The following is an 18815-nucleotide window of genomic DNA, read 5'->3' as shown; positions in this document are numbered from 1 at the left end:
ACCAGTGACTGTCAGGCCTTGGGCTAGCTGTGGGGATACACTGATGACTAAATCCCAGAGAAGCTAAGAAGCAGACAAGTAAACGGCTATGTTTAACCCAAGTACTTTCCACAAGACTGTGGAAACAGGAAAGAGGACCGATGACCACATAAGAAAGGCAGAGAGAGCTCTCGAGAGAGGGTGGCGGAAGCTGCTGTCGACTCTGCTAGAGCAGTCGGACTTTGCCAGGTAAAAAGGCACCAAAGGCATTCCGGGTCGGGAAACGGGGTAAGCAGGATAACAGCAAGAGGCTTGGACAGGAGAGTGAGAAAGTGCCCTAACGCTGGCCTCCCTCGACCCAGAGGCTCAAAATCTGCCGTCCAGAACCACATTGCAGTGAATAGAATGGCTGATGTCTAGCGAGTGCAAGCATGGTTCTAGACATCATTTAATGTATGTATTCACTCATTTAATTCTTATAACAATGTATGTATTCACTCATTTAATCCTTATAACAATCCCATGAGGAAGCTACTACGATTAGCCCCATTTTGCAGATGAACAAGGAGAGGTCAAGAAATTTGCTCAAGGCCCCAAGATCAGGGGAGGTGGGACCAGGATCCAGACAGGATCTGGGAATCCAAACAGATTGGCTCTAAGCCAGCTCTCTCACCACCTTGCAAAACACCTCCAAAACACAAGCTCCTCTTCTTCCTCCTCCTGTTACTACATGAAAACAGCCAGAAGGGCTGTCACCTAGTTTGGAGAGTATGTCTGCTCAGGGTGTGCTGAACTGACTCAAGAGATCCCAAGAGCACTCCTCAGTGACACCGGCCGCCACCACCAAGGTTGCAGAAAGTGGGGGTCATGATCACGCCTCGTCAGGACAGACATCCCTGGTCCCGTCACCTCTTCCCCAGGTGTCCCATCCCACTCTGGCCAGGCTCCAGGTGTGACTCTTTTCAGACCAAATGCTCCCACTGGGAATCTGTAGAGGAACTAGGAAGGGCCTTGAACTCCTTTGTTCCAGACTCTGTAGCTCTACTTATACAGTTTTTTAAAAAATTAATAGGCTGTATTTTTAGAGCAGTTTTGGGTTTACAGAAAACCTGAGTAGACTATGCAGAGACTCCCCCTCCTCCCACCCCACCTGCAGTGTCTCCTAGTATTAACATCTTGCTTCAGCGTGATACATGCGTTATGACTGATGAACCAATACTGATAGGTCATTAACCAAATCCCTAGATCACAGGAGAGCTCACTGTGTCACACATTCTGTGGGTTCTGACAGATGCAGAATGTCATGTATCCATCATGATAGTGTCACCCAGAGTATTTCCACTGCCCTAAAAACCCCTGAGCTCCACATGGTCATACCTCCTTCTCCCCCCCCCCCACCGCCCCATAAACCCTGGTGACCACTGGTCATTTTACTGTACCTATGAGTTTGCCTGTTTCCAAAATGTCATATAGTTCTAATCACACAGCAGGTAACTTTTTCAGACAGGCTCTTTTCACTTAGCATTTATTTAAGTTCCTCTGTCTTTTCATGGTTTGATAACTCGCTTCTTCTTATTACTGAGTAACATCCCATCATATGCTGCAGCACCGTTTATCCACCAACCACTGTTTGTCCTCCTGAAGAACATCTTGGTTGCTTCCAATTCGGGGCAATTACAAATAAAATTTCTCTGAAAATGAGTGTGCAGGATTTTGTGTATTTATAAGTTTTCACCTCATTAACTCACTTGGACACAGATTTTTTTAAATAGCTCTATCAGCACGCTTTTCAATTTATAGGCAGCTAAAATCTTCACAGATTTTATTTTTCTGTTGCAACTTTTGAATCTCAGTATGTCCTATTACACTGGTGTCTGTTTGACACCCCATCAGTCAAACCTACAGCCCTTACTGGTGGCATCAATCACCTTTGTTCTCTTACCCAGCATCGTGACACACACACATCTGATGTCTGTGTGTCATCTGGCCTCATCCTCATCAAGGACGGATCAGGACTGGAGCCTGGTGATTCCCACGGAGACCTAGTTCATTATTATTAACCAGCACTTTATGAATATGACAGACCATCCAGCTTGCCATTACCTTCTGCCCATCCTGTCCATAAAGATATAATGAGAGACTTTTCTTAAACACCTTGTTGAAACCTGCTGCATTCCTTGGGTCTGAGTGTCTACAAGTGCTCATCTGCTTGGCTGACGCTGAGGATTACACTGAGGCATGGGACGGTTCTCAGTAGAACTAAACACCACTAGGACCTGCCAGCGAATATCACATGGCACAGGCTGACCCGAGTCCAAGACCCAGGTGACCTTGCCGATCCGCCCATTCACAGAATTCACAGACACACACAGTGACCCCCTCCCCCATGGGGGGAATTTTGAAGCAGAAATGGCCACACCCAGGTGGCCAGAGGATTCCTGAACGCTGCAGAACAACGATTCGGAGACAGGTTGCGGTCACAATGCAGGATGCCCATGAGGCCCCAGGAAGCAGTGAAAAAGCACAGACTTTTAAGAGGAAGAGGCTGTGGACAGGTGTCTTTCTCACTCCGGGGGCTATGTGGCTTTCTGAGTTCAGTGCAAGGTGAACATGCAGGCGCTGGTGGTGGAGAAATCAACCTCCCCTTCCCACCAGGCTGCAGCCCCCACCCACAACAAAGGGGGGGGCTCCCCAAGACACTGTAGCCCCTCCTCCAGGGCGGGTTAGGGACCTGGACCCAGGGCAGGGGTGAGGCCCCTGCCGACTGGCCACTGGGAGCATCAAGGCGCTCGGTGCCGGGGCAAAGGGGGTGGTCTGTGTCTCACACCTGCACCCCAGTGAGGGGTGGGGGGTCACAGTGGAACACAGGCCTCCTCTTGCTGATGCAACCCGGCCACCGCTCTGGGGCAGCCATCCTGGGTGGGGTGGGAAGGGGGAGGCTGGCAGGACCAGCACCCAGTGGCAGGGAGGGGGCGGCCATATCCCCCCTGGTGAGGAGACCCCATGCGTGAGCTGAGGCCCCTTACTCCCCTTGCTTCACTGTCCTGTTGCACTTCACTGAAGACACACAGATCCCACGACGGAAGGGCTAAGAATTACAAGACTGCAGCCTTAGCACATCAGTCCCCAAGTGCAGAGCCTTCGGAGCGCCAGGCTCTGCGTGGCTGCACAGGTCACACGCCCTTTCAGCCACCCCGGGAAACGCTTTTTTCTTTCACTTTAAAATCATTGTTAGTTCGATTAAAACAGTCATAGACACTTGTCTTTCTCCAAATTAGCCGAGGGATCCTGACTGTATCAACAGATGCTTCCTAGAAGTGAGAACATTAAGAAGCCCTTCCAGCCCCTAAGTCTCCGGCTCTGGTAAACACTGTTCTGCAGGTGAGCTTTTCACAACCAATTAAATTCAAATACCATTTTAAATTAAAACATCCTTTCTGTTTACCAAGCCAGTTACATGCACATTTTTTAAAAAAAAACTTTTTATTTTGTGCAGGGGTAGAGCCGATGAACAATGCTCTTACAGTTTCAGGAGAACTGTGACCAAAGGGACTCAGCCATACATATACATGTATCCATCCTCCCCCAAACTTCCCTCCCATCCAGGCTGCCACATACCATTGAGCAGAGTTTCATGTGCTATACAGTAGTTCCTTGTTGGTCATCCATTTTAAATATAACAGTGTGTACTACATGTATATCTTTTATCTGACAATGGATAATCCAGACTCAGAAAACCAAGACAGGTATGTATTACACATGACAAACTATAATATACATACACATTATCATGGCAGTAAGGCTTCCCATGTGCTGCTAGTGGCCAAGAACTCACTTGCCAATGCAAGAGATACAAGAGACGCAGGTTCAATCCCTGGGTCAGGAAGATCCCCTGGAGGAAGGCATGGCAAGCCACTCCAGTATTCTTGCCTGGAGAATCCCACAGACAGAGAAGCCTGGGGGGCTATAGTCCACAGGGTTGCAAAGAGTTGGATTGAAGCAACTTAGCATGCACACATCATGGTAGGTAAATACTACATATGGCAATCATATGTTATATATAAATACATTAAATTATGTATGCTTATATATATAAAATCATATGTATACATGAATACCCATCTGTCTTATAAAGACATACTGAATGGTTTAACTGTTATTGAAAAGGTCAAGTTCTGCAACTCACTGTGTATACTTTCTTTTAGCAAGTTGTGTCCAATTTCTACATCTCAGTGCGATGATTGCTTTAAAAAAACACTGCATGACCAGGCTGACTCATGTCTAGCTTGTGATAATTACAGTCTACGGATGATTTCCAGCCATGCTTATATAGCATCATTTCTTATTCATTTTCATACTGGAATAAATACATTTGTCTATTTGCTTTTTTATTCTGGTCTTTTCTCTATTCTACACTTTCTTCTCTGGTTCAGGTACATCAATTTGCATTTCAATCTAGTTTTCAAGTCACCAATGGCCACAGTCCACTTGGTATTGTTGGGATGGTTTATAACACTAGTCTCTGCTCTGCTAAGAAATAAGACCCAACCCATATGCTCAGATATTAAGAAGAGGTGGCAAGAATACACAGAAGAACTGTACAAAAAAGATCTTTACGACCCAGATAATCACGATGGTGTGATCACTCACCTAGAGCCAGACATCCTGGAACGTGAAGTCAAGTGGGCCTTAGAAAGCATCACTACGAACAAAGCTAGTGGGGGTGATGGAATTCCAGTTGAGCTATTTCAAATCCTCAAAGATGATGCTGTGAAAGTGCTGCACTCGATACGCCAACAAATTTGGAAAACTCAGCAGTGGCCAAAGGACTGGAAAAGGTCAGTTTTCGTTCCAATCCCAAAGAAAGGCAATGCCAAAGAATGCTCAAACTACTGCACAATTGCACTCATCTCACATGCTAGTAAAGTAATGCTCAAAATTCTCCAAGCCAGGCTTCAGCAATACGTGAACTGTGAACTTCCAGATGTTCAAGCTGGTTTTAGAAAAGGCAGAGGAACCAGAGATCAAATTGCCAATATCCGCTGGATCATCGAAAAAGCAAGAGAGTTCCAGAAAAACATCTATTTCTACTTTATTGACTATGCCAAAGCCTTTGACTGTGTGGATCACAATAAACTGTAGAAAATTCTGAAAGAGATGGGAATACCAGACCATCTGACCTGTCTCTTGAGAAACCTGTATGCAGGTCAGGAAGCAACAGTTAGAACTGGACATGGAACAACAGACTGGTTCCAAATAGGAAAAGGAGTACGTCAAGGCTGTATATTGTCACCCTGCTTATTTAACTTATATGCAGAGTACATCATGAGAAACGCTGGGCTGGAAGAAACACAAGCTGGAATCAAGATTGCCGGGAGAAATATCAATAACCTCAGACATGCGGATGACACCACCCTTATGGCAGAAAGTGAAGAAGAACTAAAGAGCCTCTTGATGAAAGTGAAAGAGGAGAGTGAAAAAGTTGGCTTAAAGCTCAACGTTCAGAAAACTAAGATCATAGCATCTGGGCCAATAACTTCATAGGAAATAGATTGGGGAAACAGTGGAAACAGTGTCAGACTTTATTTTTGGGGGCTCCAAAATCACTGCTGATGGTGATTGCAGCCATGAAATTAAAAGACGCTTACTCCTTGGAAGGAAGGTTATGGCCAACCTAGATAGCATATTAAAAAGCAGAGACATTACTTTGCCAACAAAGGTCCATCTAGTCAAGGCTATGGTTTTTCCAGTGGTCATGTATGGATGTGAGAGTTGGACGGTGAAGAAAGCTGGGCGCCGAAGAATTGATGCTTTTGAACTGTGGTGTTGGAGAAGACTCTTGAGAGTCCCTTGGACTGCAAGGAGATCCAATCAATCTGTCCTAAAAGAGCTCAATCCTGGGTGTTCATTGGAAGGACTGATGTTGAAGCTGAAACTCCAATACTTTGGCCACCTCATGCGAAGAGTTGACTCATTGTAAAAGACCCTAATGCTGGGTAGGATTGGGGGCAGGAGGAGAAGGGGACGACAGAGGATGAGATGGTTGGATGGCATCACCGACTCGATGGACATGAGTTTGGGTAGACTCTGGGAGTTGGTGATGGACAGAGAGGCCTGGCGTGCTGCAATTCATGGGGTCCCAAAGAGTCAGACACGACTGAGCGACTGAACTGATATGCTCAGAGACAAGGGAGGGTATAAGGAAAACAGACTCAGAGAAAATCTACATGACTATGACTACAATGACTCTTCTAATAGTGAAAAAAAAAAAATAGAGGAGACCACGGAACTGCCAAATGATGTCCATTTTGGAAAGCACTGTGATTTTAAGTAGAAAATTTTCCTATCAAATTATGGGCTTTAACTAATATAAAATCAGTCTGAAATCACTGCCTATAAGCCATGGACAGGGGGATCTTCCCTCGAAGCTCAGTTGGTAAAGAATCTGCCTGTAAGGCAGGAGACCCAGGTTCGATTCCTGGGTTGGGAAGATGCCCTGGAGGAGGAAATGGCAACCCACTCCAGTATTCTTGCCTGGAGAATTCCATGGACAGAGGAGCCTGGCAGGCTACAGTCCATAGGGTTGCAAGAGTTGGACACGACTTAGCGACTAAGCCACCACCAAGCCATGGACAGGAGAGCTGAACACCCCTCCATAAAGATGCTGAACAAGGAAAACAACACCGTGGGAACTAAATTACACTCCAGTCTCCCATCATCTCAGCGTTCTGTGCACAAGTCATTCGGGCCCACAGCTTCTCCACGTCCCTGCACTGGCTTCAGGCATTCCAGAGGTGCATGGGGCTCCAGGGTGCCTGCTGCAACTCAGGACTGGAAGAAGGCAGTGCACTGGGCCAGGCTGGCCAGAGCCCCAGGATGGGCTGTGTGGACAATGTGCACGATGAAAAGGAGGTGAAAGTACCACAGCGACCTTCTGTGAACCTCTCCTCGGTGGCCAACTACAGTCTCTAAACAAACTTTTTTTTTTTTTTGGATTAGTTGTGTATCTATTTGATAAGGAAACACTAACTGAATCTTCCATTACTTCATGATGAGTTTTGCAAGGCCAAATTAAATGGCTTGACAGGATACACTTCTTAAGAAGCAAAGAAAAGGATAATTCACAAAAAGAAACAGAACAACTTCTTTGTTAATGGACGAAAAGGACAATATTTAGCTCAACCCACGTATAAAAATCTAACCCTCCTTTCTGGGTAAAGTATAACTCACTTTTTATGATGAAATGAAGGCTGTTGACAGCTAAAAAACACATTTTTTTTGTCTCCAGAGAAAGAAAGACAAAAGCATTAAAACTCTCCATAGTTCTCAACACACCGATTCATCTATAGTGTTGGCTTTGTAGCTCTTTCAAAACAGAGATCTGAAAAGGAAGTTTAGTTTTTCTTTACTGAAATATACAGAACCATAGGCTTTGCCTAGATAGAGCTTTATTAAACATTACATTAATATCACATGGCTCTAATCATAAAAGAAGGGCCTCATGTGATTTATACAACATTTTTCAAACTCCAGATCTCGTTTTTCTAGAAAATAACTCCGTCATCTTGTCAAGAGTTAGGTGTACTGGCAGCAGTCCTCATCAATATCACAAAATTCTGAATCTTCACTGAAGTTGCCTTTAATTTTTCCCTGGTCTTTTATCCAGCAAAAATACTGTCTGAAGATGCTATGTGAAACTAAATTATATACCACCAACAGGGAAAACGCAGGAGACACGGGTTCTATCCCTGGGTCAGGAAGATCCCTTGGAGGAGGAAATGGCAACCCACTCCAGTATTCTTGCCTGAAAAATCCAACGGAGAGAGGAATTTGGCGGGCTACAGTCCAAAGGATTGCAAAGAGTCAGACACGACTGAAGCACACACATGCCACAATGGGGAAAAAAATCTGCCAAATACACTATGACCCTCTGAATTGTAAAATGCATCCCAAATTCAAATCTGTTTAAGCATGAAGATATGCCAAGGGGAGGAGGGATGTATTTCTTAGAAATCAGCTAAATACACATTTTAAATAATTGAGAAAGAAGAGGATAATCATGCAATCCAGTGAGATAAAGTAATGACTCAAGAAATTGCAAATCAGAAACTAAAACTCTGAAGTGTTAAGTCTCCGGAGAAGTGCTTTTTTTTTTTCCAAAGAAGTACTTCTTTAGTTGCAATGACCAAAAAAGTGAATCAGAAGCAAGAGAGGTGAGAGCTATGAAGAAAAATAAAGAGGTGAGCCTCTTGACCTGGGGAGATGAGACGTTTTGGAAGCCACCCACAGGCAGGGAAGCATCAGACTGAGGCAATCAGAAAGGGTCCACTGCAGTCAGTGGAGGAGGGAGCCGGGCTGGCTCCAGAAGAAACCAGTGGTGATAATCCAGTGAATTCAGGGAATGTGCCCAGCTCAGCAACTCACGGTGAACAAACCAGAAGACCGTGGAGAGGAGCAGCGGGGCATCTGTGTTCTTCAGCCCAGGGAGTGGGAGAGGCCAAGGGCACAGCTGGAGAGGAACCAAGTCAAACTGCGGTCAAGGCAAGGCGAAATCAGGCCTGCCCTGCCCCAGCTCTGCAAAGGAATTAGGAGAAAAGCCACGAGCAAATCAAGTCAGGAGCACCCGGGCGAGCAGTGGGTCTTCTGGCACCGCCACCTGGGGTACAGTGTCTGCCCATCCACCATGCCCCCAACCTGTCCCGGGTGGTCTCCGCAGCTCAGTAGAAGCTGACTTCCAAGCAGGGTGAGTGAGTCAACCTCTACAGCCCATTCCAGCTGAGTTATCAGTAAGTTAAAGACTAACTCCAAGATTCCGTCACAGAAAGGAGCTAGAAGAAGAAAAAAGAGATGCTATCAAAGCCATGCATTGCAACGGGGCATGACGGAGGGAAGGCAGGGATAGGGGGGCTTGGGGGGGGGGCGCAGAGCGGGTGGTGGAGACCAGAAAAGGGACAGTGAGACCCAGAAACACAGAGGAGGGAAAAAATAAATACAAGATCAGGCACCTGTTTTCATGGCATCGCGGTTGGTTTTGTTGTTTAGTCGCTAAGTTGTGTCCGACTCTTTTGCGACTCCGTGGACTGTATCCCCCACCCCCTCATCACCAGCTCCTCTGTCCAGGGAATTTTCCAGGCAAGACTACTGGAGTGGATTGCCATTTCCTTCTCCAGGGGATCTTCCAGACCTAGAGATTGAACTTTCATCTTCTCTATCGGCAGGTCGATTCTTTACCAGTGAGCCACCCGGGTTTACATAGGTTTTTATGCCAATAGCAAGGAGATATATGGTGTGTCTGCCCAGTGGCAACTGCGAAGTTTGAATTTCAGCCCCAAATCACACGGCCGGTGAGAAACATCTCCATCTTCCTCTCTATGCCTCAGTATTTTCATCTGCAAAGTGGACACTGGATAGTCAAGTCCTTCCCTGAACTGACTGACCATCAGAATATCTCAGGACACTTTTTCCAAATACAGATTCCTGGGCTCCATGCTGGACCTGGGAGAGCGGAATCCTTGGGGTGGAGCACAGGAGTCTCCGTGTTAACAGCCAGGTTTGCAAACAATGAACTGCAATGATCCCCCGGGGCACTTCCCATCCAAACATCCTCTGAGTTCATGAACCGTAAACCTAGAAGTAATACCTGACGGCTGATCCAAATTGAGGCTGAACTTGGGGCCTCTTCCTTCAGAAATAAATAGATGTGAACACTAGGCGCAACACACAGTGGCAGGGGCGGCAGCAGATCAGCTCCTGGGAAAGGGAAAGGGGGGCCAGACACACAGCAAGGAATTCAGTGAACCTTTATGGGTGAGCCCGAGAAAGAAAGAAGCTGAGGTGTCGTGAAGACTTACCATGTGCTAAATATTTTCACATCTTCATCTCATTTTATTGTGTTAGCTTCAGGTGAACAGCAAAGCGATTCAGTTATATATATGTATTTTTTCAGATTATTTTCCATGATAGGTTATTGCGAGATATTGAATATAGTTCCCTATGTTATACAGTAAAATCTTGTTGCTTATCTCTCTGTGTGGGCTTCCCAGGTGGCACGAGTGGTAAAGAATCTGCCTGCTAATGCAGGAGATGTAAGAGGCAGAGGTTAGATCGCTGGGTCAGGAAGATCCACTGAAGGAGAGCATGGCAATCTACTCCAGTTTTCTTGCCTGGAGAATCCCATGGGTAGAGAAACCTGGCGGGCTATAGTCCATAGGGTCACACAGAGTTGGGCACGACTGAAGCGACTTAGCACACACAGACACACACACCTCTGCCTGGTGCATAGCAGTTTGTATCTGTTAATTCCATACTCGTAATTTGTCCCTCCCTTCCACTTCCTTTCCCCTTTGATAACAGCAAGTTTTTCTATATCTTCATCTGATTTAATGCTCCTGCACAACCTGGGAAGCTAGATATTTGGAAATCATACACTTATAAATAGACTAGGTTAGAGCAATTTGTCAAAAAACGTGCAGCCTATAACTGAAAGAGTTTGAGTCTTCTTGATTCCAAGTCCACTGCTCTGTTTACATACCATCTTCAGAGTCCCTTGGCATCCCACTTTAACCAACCAATATAAAGCACCAGAATGTTCTAGATAGCAGGGGAGTGGTTGTTTTGCTTGGATTTTTTTTAAAAAATTGGGAGCCCTGGTGAGGCAGGCAGGGTCTTCATTCCTCAACCAGGGATCGAACCCACACCTCCTGTGGTGGAAGTGAGGAATCTTAACCACTGGACCGCCAGGGAAGTCCCTACATAGCAGGGTTGAAACAGCGACCATCATGCAGGCTCCTGTGGTCCTCATTCCTTCCCAGACCCCGTTCCAGTGCACCCTGTCCAGGGCCCCACGAGGATCAGACAGTCTGCAGTTCTGACAGCACTGCCCCAGCTGTCGATGATCTTATTCCTCCAGGTTCTTCACTCTGAAAACCCAAGGATGCAAGGAACTGGACACCCTAGTCCTGGTGCTTCCACGTGGCCCCCACACCACTTGGTCTTGTCCTGTGGGTCAGCCTGGTTCTCCAGCCCATCCTTACCCTGGTCCTTCTCTTCTTCCTCATGGGAAGCCCGTCCAGGACTCTGCCTCCCCAGCTCCAGCCAACCCCTATCCAGGTGATCAAATCTTGATCACACCCTAATAATACACTGTCCAGAATCGCAGTCTCACCCCAATGGGTCTCCTAGAATACCATTTCCTGAGTCAAGATCCCGGGCTCAGCAACAAGATTCACCCAGCCTAGACCCTAGCCTTGTCGGTCTGAGCCTATAATGTTCCAGGACTAGGACTGAGGCTTTTACAGCCCTTGGGCCAAGTGTCTGGACTGAACTGCTCACGGCAAGGTCTACTTCTGTGTCAAGGTGAATGAGCCTAAAGTTGCCCCAGGGCCACCCTGCAGAGCTGAGGACCATCCTGTCTCTTCCCTCCCGGCTAGGGAAGAAGACATTCTCTCAGGCTGCTACACTCAGTCAACAAAGACGCCAAGGCTGAAAGAGCTAAGCAAACTATAAGAAACTGCAAATTAGAAGAGACAGGTGACTTAAGACTAGAGAGACCACAGTATCCCACCTGACACCTTGTCCAGCGTCCTTAGGATTGGACAGAAGCTCACACACTCACCCACTAAAGAGCCAGACAAATACACAACACAGAGAAGCACCAGTTTAATTTGTTTCAAATGTCAAAAACATCAAATAGACTGAGCACTGAGTTAGTAATTCTGCCATCCTGGGAGGGCCATTTATCCGAAGGCCAAGATCAAGTTTCCTTTATCAGTGTGCTGAAGCCTCATGGAAGAAAAGTTATGACCAACCTAGACAGCATATTAAAAAGCAGAGACATTACTTTGCCAACAAAGGTCTGTCTAGTTAAAGCTATGGTTTTTCCAGTAGTCATGTATGGATGTGAAAGTTGGACCATAAAGCAAGCTGAGTGCCGAAGAATTGGTGCTTTTGAACTGTGGTGTTGAAGAAAACTCTTGAGAGTCCCTTGGACTGCAAGGAGATCCAACCAGTCCATCCAAAAGGAAATCAGTCCTGAATATTCATTGGAAGGACTGATGCCGAAGCTGAAGGTCCAGTACTTTGGCCACCTGATGCGAAGAGATGACTCATTTGAAAAGAGCCTGATTCTGGGAAAGATTGAAGGCGCGAGGAGAAGGGGGTGACAGAAGATGAGATGGTTGGATGGCATCACCAGCTCGATGGACATGAGTTTGAGCAAGCTCTGGGAGTTGGTGATGGACAGGGAAACCTGGTGTGCTGTAGTCCATGGGGTTTCAAAGAGTCGGACATGACTGAGTGACTGAACTGAACTGAACTGAAGCTTCATGGGTCACTCTATTTACCAACATGCCCCCCTAAGAATACGAGTAAGCAGCCTCCCCACACAAACACTCCCTTAATATCAGGACCACCATACCCAGGAGCTATGCCAGGAAAAAAAATCACCCACCTTCATCCAATGCAAAAACGTTAAAAAAACTACATACTACCCAGAAGTAGTCATCTTGTCATCACATCAACCCAGAATCTTGTCATCACAGCTTACACAGGTACATTCAGGGGACAGAACAGTGATGACACAGGCGGGCGTCTGTCCCCACAAAAGGCAGCATGGGGACAGGCCAGTCAAAGTGAAAGTGTTACTTGCTTAGTCGTGTCCGACTCTTTGCGACCCCATGGACTGTAGCCCCAGCAGGCTCCTCTGTCCATGGGGATTGTCCAGGCAAGGATACTGGACTGGGTTGCCATTTCCTCCTCCAGGGGACCTTCCTGACCCAGAGACTGAACCCAGGTCTCCAGCATGGCAGGCAGATTCTTTACCATTTGTGCCACAAGGGAAGTCCAGACCATTCAAAGCTGGAGATTATAATCTTACTTGGGTGGCTGCCTGACCAACACAGGGTGGCAGATGTTTTCCAAACTTAAGTAAAAACAAAAAGCATGTGTACAAGTCCAGTGGATGTCCTTCCAGTTGCTGGCACAGGAGGGGAGAGCCCAGGCTGCCAGGAAGGCCCACTCTGGGCCCACGGCCACTGTCTGCCTGGATTCTGATTGACACGGCTGCCTCCAGGCCCGAGACTGTGCTGTGTCATCCAGGTAGGAAAACCCTTTCTGGGTCTTTCCTATGGGTCCAATCAAAAGAGAAAAGAGATACAGAGACAGATATATGGGCCCGGGGAGGGGGGTTTATGCTATTCATCAGTACACAAGGCATGAGAGAGGACCAGCAGCTGCCTCACGGACCCCTGGCCTCGAAGGTGTTTCTGGAGTGTTTCAAACCAAGAGTAAATCTCGGATATGAATGATTTATTTTTTTAATTTTTACTTTTTTGGCCATGGCTCGTGGCATGTGGGAACTTAGTTCTCTGATCACAGATTGAACCCACATTCCCTGCACTGGAAGTGGCGAGTCTTCACCATTGGGCTGCCAAGGAAGCCCCAGGAACGAATCTTTTTTGATGGATGTCAATTCTTCAGGGTCCCCAACTCCAGCCCCTGGTCCTGGGACCTATAGGACCCCTGAGCAGGCAGAGCAGAGCCTCTCCCACCCTCCCAGATGGAGGACACGTGGGAACTTGCCAGTGGGAGGGAGCGCTACAGTCACAAAACCATTCTTCCAGGTGGATTGGTGGAGCCTGCTCCTGGAAGTGCAGGATAACCTATAAATCAGGCTTCCAGCCCCTAAGAAGTTATTTTTATTTAAAAGACTATTTTAATGTTTTCTTTCACATCTTATGATGAAAAAAAATAACTTTTGGTATATAGCACAAACAAGTGGTAACGTACAATTTAATGGAGCATTTTTAAGTGGGAAACTGTGATTCTGAAAAAGAGCCACGAGGCCAGGGCATGGGCCTGAGTGAGTTCACGGCTGGAGCACTGAGAATGTGAGGCAGCTGGCTCCGTAATCCTTACTGCTTTTGACAAACGAGCAAACTGAAGTTCAGAGAGATTAAGTCCTTTAACTGGGCTCATCTTGCTAGAAGCTATTCACCTCCAGTTAACCCTTTCTCCTTAGCCTCACACACACACACACACACACAGTGAGAGAAGCAGACACACACGCATACACTTGTCTGCCTCCAAGAGCATTTATTTCTACTCTATCTCAATCCAAAAAGCAACTGAGAGAGGAAAAATGAAGAAACAACGATCACTCAGATTTAAGTTTAGCCCACGAGAATTCAAACCAAGAGCTGAGATGCAAAATGACAGCCACAAATTTGGTTCTGAGATGACCTCCTTGGGGTAAGCACTTGATATTTCATCACCAGAAAAATCCTTTCTCACCCCCAAGAGTAGAAGGCAAACTAGAACAGTGAACATTGCCTTATCTTCTTAATATGAAAAGAATTCATCAATAAAACACAGCTAGTGGGTAAGTGAAGTAGTGAAGTCGTAGACAACCATGTCAAGCTCACTTTGAGAGCCTGGGAGATGCAACAATAACCTGAATGACAATGCATCCCTGACTTGCTAAAAGTGAAATCAGACAGAGAAAGACAAACATCATATGCTATCCCTTATATGTGGAATCTTAAAAAATGATATAAAAGGTCATATTTACAAAACAAAATAGATTCACAGACATAGAAGACAAACTTACGGTTACCAAAGGAGATGGGAGGGAGACAGGGTTTGCAACTAACATATAAACAGTGATATATATAAAATAAACAACAAGGACCTAATGTATAGCACAGGCAACTATACTCAGCATCTTATAACAACCTATACCTATAAAGGGTTTCCATGGTGGCTCAAACTGTAAAGAATCCTCCTGCAATGCAGAGACCCAGGTTTGATCCCTGGGTCGGGAAGATCCCCTGGAGAAGGGAATGGCTACCCACTCCAGAATTCTTGCCTGGAGAATTCCATGGCTAGAGGAGCCTGGAGGGCTACAGCCCATGGGCATCACAAAGGATTAGACATGACTGAGCAACTAACACTGTCACATTTTCCCTTTCATTGAGGAAAAGAACCTCAAAAGAAGACACATGTGTGTGTGTGTAACTGAATCACTTTGCTGTACATGAGAAACTAACACAACACTGTAAATTAACTATACTTCAATTTAAAAAATGGTTACAAAAAAAGAGAATCTCTGGAGATGCTGGGTTTTAATGCTTTTGACTATTCAAAAGGAGCAATAAAAGAAAGACAAGATAAACAGTGGTTGGAAGTGTTATAGGAAGAAACCAAGCCACCTGCTCCAACACACGCAGTTTCAAAACTCCCGTGGGTGAGCTAGAAGGTGGGAGCATCACCCGACAGGCCTGCCCTCCTGTGCACACCTGCCCAGCGGCGGTGTAACTCTCTCTAATTAAACAAGGGAGACAAAGCCGTCCCCGAGCACAGTCCTCACCAACCTCCAACGGAAAACACATGTCCTCCTGAGAATGCCACCTGAGATTGCCAGCGCCAAATTAACTCTCCAAACATATAGACAACGCCCGTGAAAAACAATGCCTGGAAGCAGAGTAAAAGCAAACATAATGAGCAAAGACAGCATTTTCTCATTAAGCTCTCCAAATGAGCGACTCCGCCTCTGTGTGTATAACATCTGACGTTAAACACGAACAGTGAGAGAAAACACCTCAGTGCAACCACAAACAGCGGACAGCAGGAGCCTGACACAGGATAGGATCCACATTTCAGTCATAAGCAGGCATTTCAATCAGATGAGAAGTGAATGTGAGGTAAAACTGCTTCCCAGGTGGCACAGGGGTAAAGAACCCCCCTCCCAATGCAGGAGACACAGGTTTGATTCCCGAGTCGGGAAGATCCCCTGGAGGAGGGCATGGCAACCCACTCCACTATTCTTGCCTGCAGAATCCCATGGACAGAGGAGCCATGGTGGTCTAGAGTCCATGGGGCTGCAAAGAGTCAGACACGACTCAGCACATGCGTGCGCGCGCGCGCACACACACACACACCAGAAAGATGCTTTCGGTCAGTTTTTAACATGTCTTTTATTTTTTTTTATTTTATTGCGGCATAATTAATTTACAATGTTGTGGAAGTTTCAGGTGCAGAGCAAAGTGAATCCACTATACAAATGCCTACAACCACTCTTTTTTAGATTTGTTTCCCATACAGGCCATCACAGAGTATTGAGTGCCCTGTGCTACACGGTAGGTCCCCATCATGTCCACATTAGTTATCTACTTTACATACAGTAGTGCACAGGTGCCAATCCCAATCTTCCAATTCATCCCTCTCCTCCTTACCCCCTGGTAACCCTAAGTTTATTTTCTACATCTGTAACTCTGTTTTGGTTTTATAGATAAGCTCGTGCTTGCATGCTAAGTCTCTTCAGTCATGTCCAATTCTTTGCAATCCTATGGACTGTAGCCCACCAGACTCCTCGTTCCACGGGATTCTCCAGGCAAGAATACGGGAGTGGGTTGCCATGCCCTCCTACAGGGGATCTTCCCAACCCAGGGATGGTTTCATTTGTAGCTTTTTTTTATATTCCACATATAAGCACTATCACATAATATTTGTCTGACATTTCATCCAGTATAAGAATCTCTAGGTCCACCCATGTTGTTGCAAATGGCATTATTCTTTTTACGTCTGAGTAATGGTCTATCGTATTTATGTACTGCTGCTGCTGCTAAGTCACTTCAGTCGTGTCCGACTCTGTGCGACCCCATAGACGGCAGCCCACCAGGCTCCCCTGTCCCTGGGATTCTCCAGGCAAGAACACTGGAGTGGGTTGCCATTTCCTTCTCCAATGCATGAAAGTGAAAAGTGAAAGTGAAGTCGCTCAGTCGTGTCTGACTCTGTGCGACCCCATAGACGGCAGCCCACCAGGCTCCCCTGTCCCTGGGATTCTCCAGGCAAGAACACTGGAGTGGGTTGCCATTTCCTTCTCCAGTGCACAAAGGTGAAAAGTGAAAGTGAAGTCGCTCAGTCGTGTCCGACTCTTAGCGACCCCATGGACTGAAGCCTGCCAGGCTTCTCCGTCCATGGGATTTTCCAGGCAAGAGTACTGGAGTGGGGTGCCATTGCCTTCTCCTACATCTTCTTTATCCATTCTTCTGCTGGTGGACATTTAGGTGGCATCCATGTCCTGGCTATTGTGTACAGAGCTGCAGTGAACATTGGGGCACATCTATCTTCTTGAATTATTTTTTCTCCGGATACATGCCCAGGAGTGAGATATCTGGATGACACTGTAGCTCTCTCCACCCACCAGAAAACAGGTACCAGTCCCTCCCAACACATCTTTTAAAAATGACCCCAACCACGCAGTCAGCTACATCAGAATGTCAAAACTGCTTTCTCAAAAGGGATTGGCTATTTTGATCAAGGATGACAGGAGTTCTCTGGCAAAAGGCGTTTTTAAAAGCTTGGTAGAGGCACTAGGTCAAAGCACTGCCCCGTGGTCACGCTCAGTAGCAGCAGAGCCCTGAGAACCAGTCTCCTTGGCTGACTATGACCATGTCTGTCACCCCACTGCTTTCCCAGAAAAACGTTTATTCCTTTCATGGCTCATCTTGATTCCTACCTGTACATTCATTTGCTTGTTTGCTTGATTATCATTTGCTGACACCAAACCATTAGCTCCAAGAGGGAAGGACCCGCTCTGTCCAGTTCACCAATGTCACCCCTGGATGAGGCCAGCACCTGGCTGGTAGCAGGTGCTCAATAACGCCTTTCTGCATTGTGGCTCATTCCGTGTTTATTGAATGGATGAGTCAATTAACATAATTAAATAATTATGTGTGTAATTAACGTTATCATGAATCATGAACTCCCTAAAGCACACTATTGTAACAGTAATGGCTCGCCAAAATGGGGCAGTGGCGGGGGTGCAGGTAGGGACAGTAATTGCCTAAGGAGCATAAATATTTCTGCAGAGTTTTGGAAGACCTTTTGAAAAGCAACTGATAACATGATGGCCCTGGGACTTTGGCCTAGGTTAATATGTATCTCTCTAATGCGAGGTCAGTCTCGCCCTCTGAACTTGCCACGGTGCTGAATAAAGCCCTGCTGCAATGATGTGATTGTTCAGGTCACAGAGGATGGTGCCCTTGCCAATGTAGGCACACTCATCCCTGGAGGAATGGTGTAGAAGCATCTCTCTCAAGTCTAAGCAGTCAGGCTTACGTGAAAGCTGTATGAGCCAGGGCTTCTTTCCGTACATCTGGGAGCTCTAACTAGAAGCCCAAGATCATCTCTGACACTCTGAAGACAATACCCAACAATGGTTCTTCTTTTAACAGCCATGGTTTTGGATGCCAGAGGCACGTGGCAAGCGTGGCGTGAATTAGGGGCTCATAAGGCTTAAGACATCCACGTTCTGCGCCAGGCAAACCCACACACAGCAGAGATTCCACCGATAACATCAGAGCTAAAATACTCAGGATATTATTAAAACTGAAAAATTTTAATGGAAATGATCAATTTCCACTTTGATAAATGAAAACTAGTGGCTGCTCCTACTAGTGAATTAAAAAACCAAAAAGCAACCTGAGATCATATTTTCCATTTCCACCAGATTATAGTTTAAAATCTAAGAAACTTAGAACTTGAGGGAAAAGAGAAACATCATTGTTAAATATCTTTAAAAATTTGGATGTAATTTGTAAGAAAAAGGTTTGAAGTTTCACATATGTACCATATTTTTCATAAACTATAAAAATAAACCGGTTAAAGTCCCTTGCTATAACTCTCAGATATCCTACACAACGTAACAACGCAAGCTGTTGTTTTGAACTTATCCCAAAGGTATTTGGAAGTTAAATTCATCAGGCATGACAAGAAAATATATATTCATTCTAAAGAGATGACTTAGATGAAGTAAGCTTTCCAAGCTACAGTCAATA

At 46.0% G+C, this 18815-nt stretch overlaps 1 protein-coding gene and 1 long non-coding RNA gene across 3 annotated transcripts in view; both read right to left on the bottom strand.

The window, feature by feature from the left end:
• RETREG1 (reticulophagy regulator 1) overlaps positions 1-18815 on the bottom strand; it is a 156299-nt gene that overhangs the window by 122044 nt on the left and 15440 nt on the right. The gene's annotated exons all lie outside the window — the stretch shown is intronic.
• LOC145517036 (uncharacterized) lies at positions 7134-9729 on the bottom strand. The gene is made up of 2 exons (XR_014061945.1): positions 9620-9729; positions 7134-7360 (listed from the first exon to the last, which is right to left on the bottom strand). It is a non-coding gene; the product is annotated as an uncharacterized LOC145517036 (long non-coding RNA).

Source organism: Giraffa tippelskirchi, chromosome 8, assembly GCF_054371585.1.
Source record: "Giraffa tippelskirchi isolate mGirTip1 chromosome 8, T2T-mGirTip1v1.2.pri, whole genome shotgun sequence".
Lineage (NCBI taxonomy): Eukaryota > Metazoa > Chordata > Mammalia > Artiodactyla > Giraffidae > Giraffa > Giraffa tippelskirchi.
This window is presented reverse-complemented; position numbering and strand designations above follow the sequence as displayed.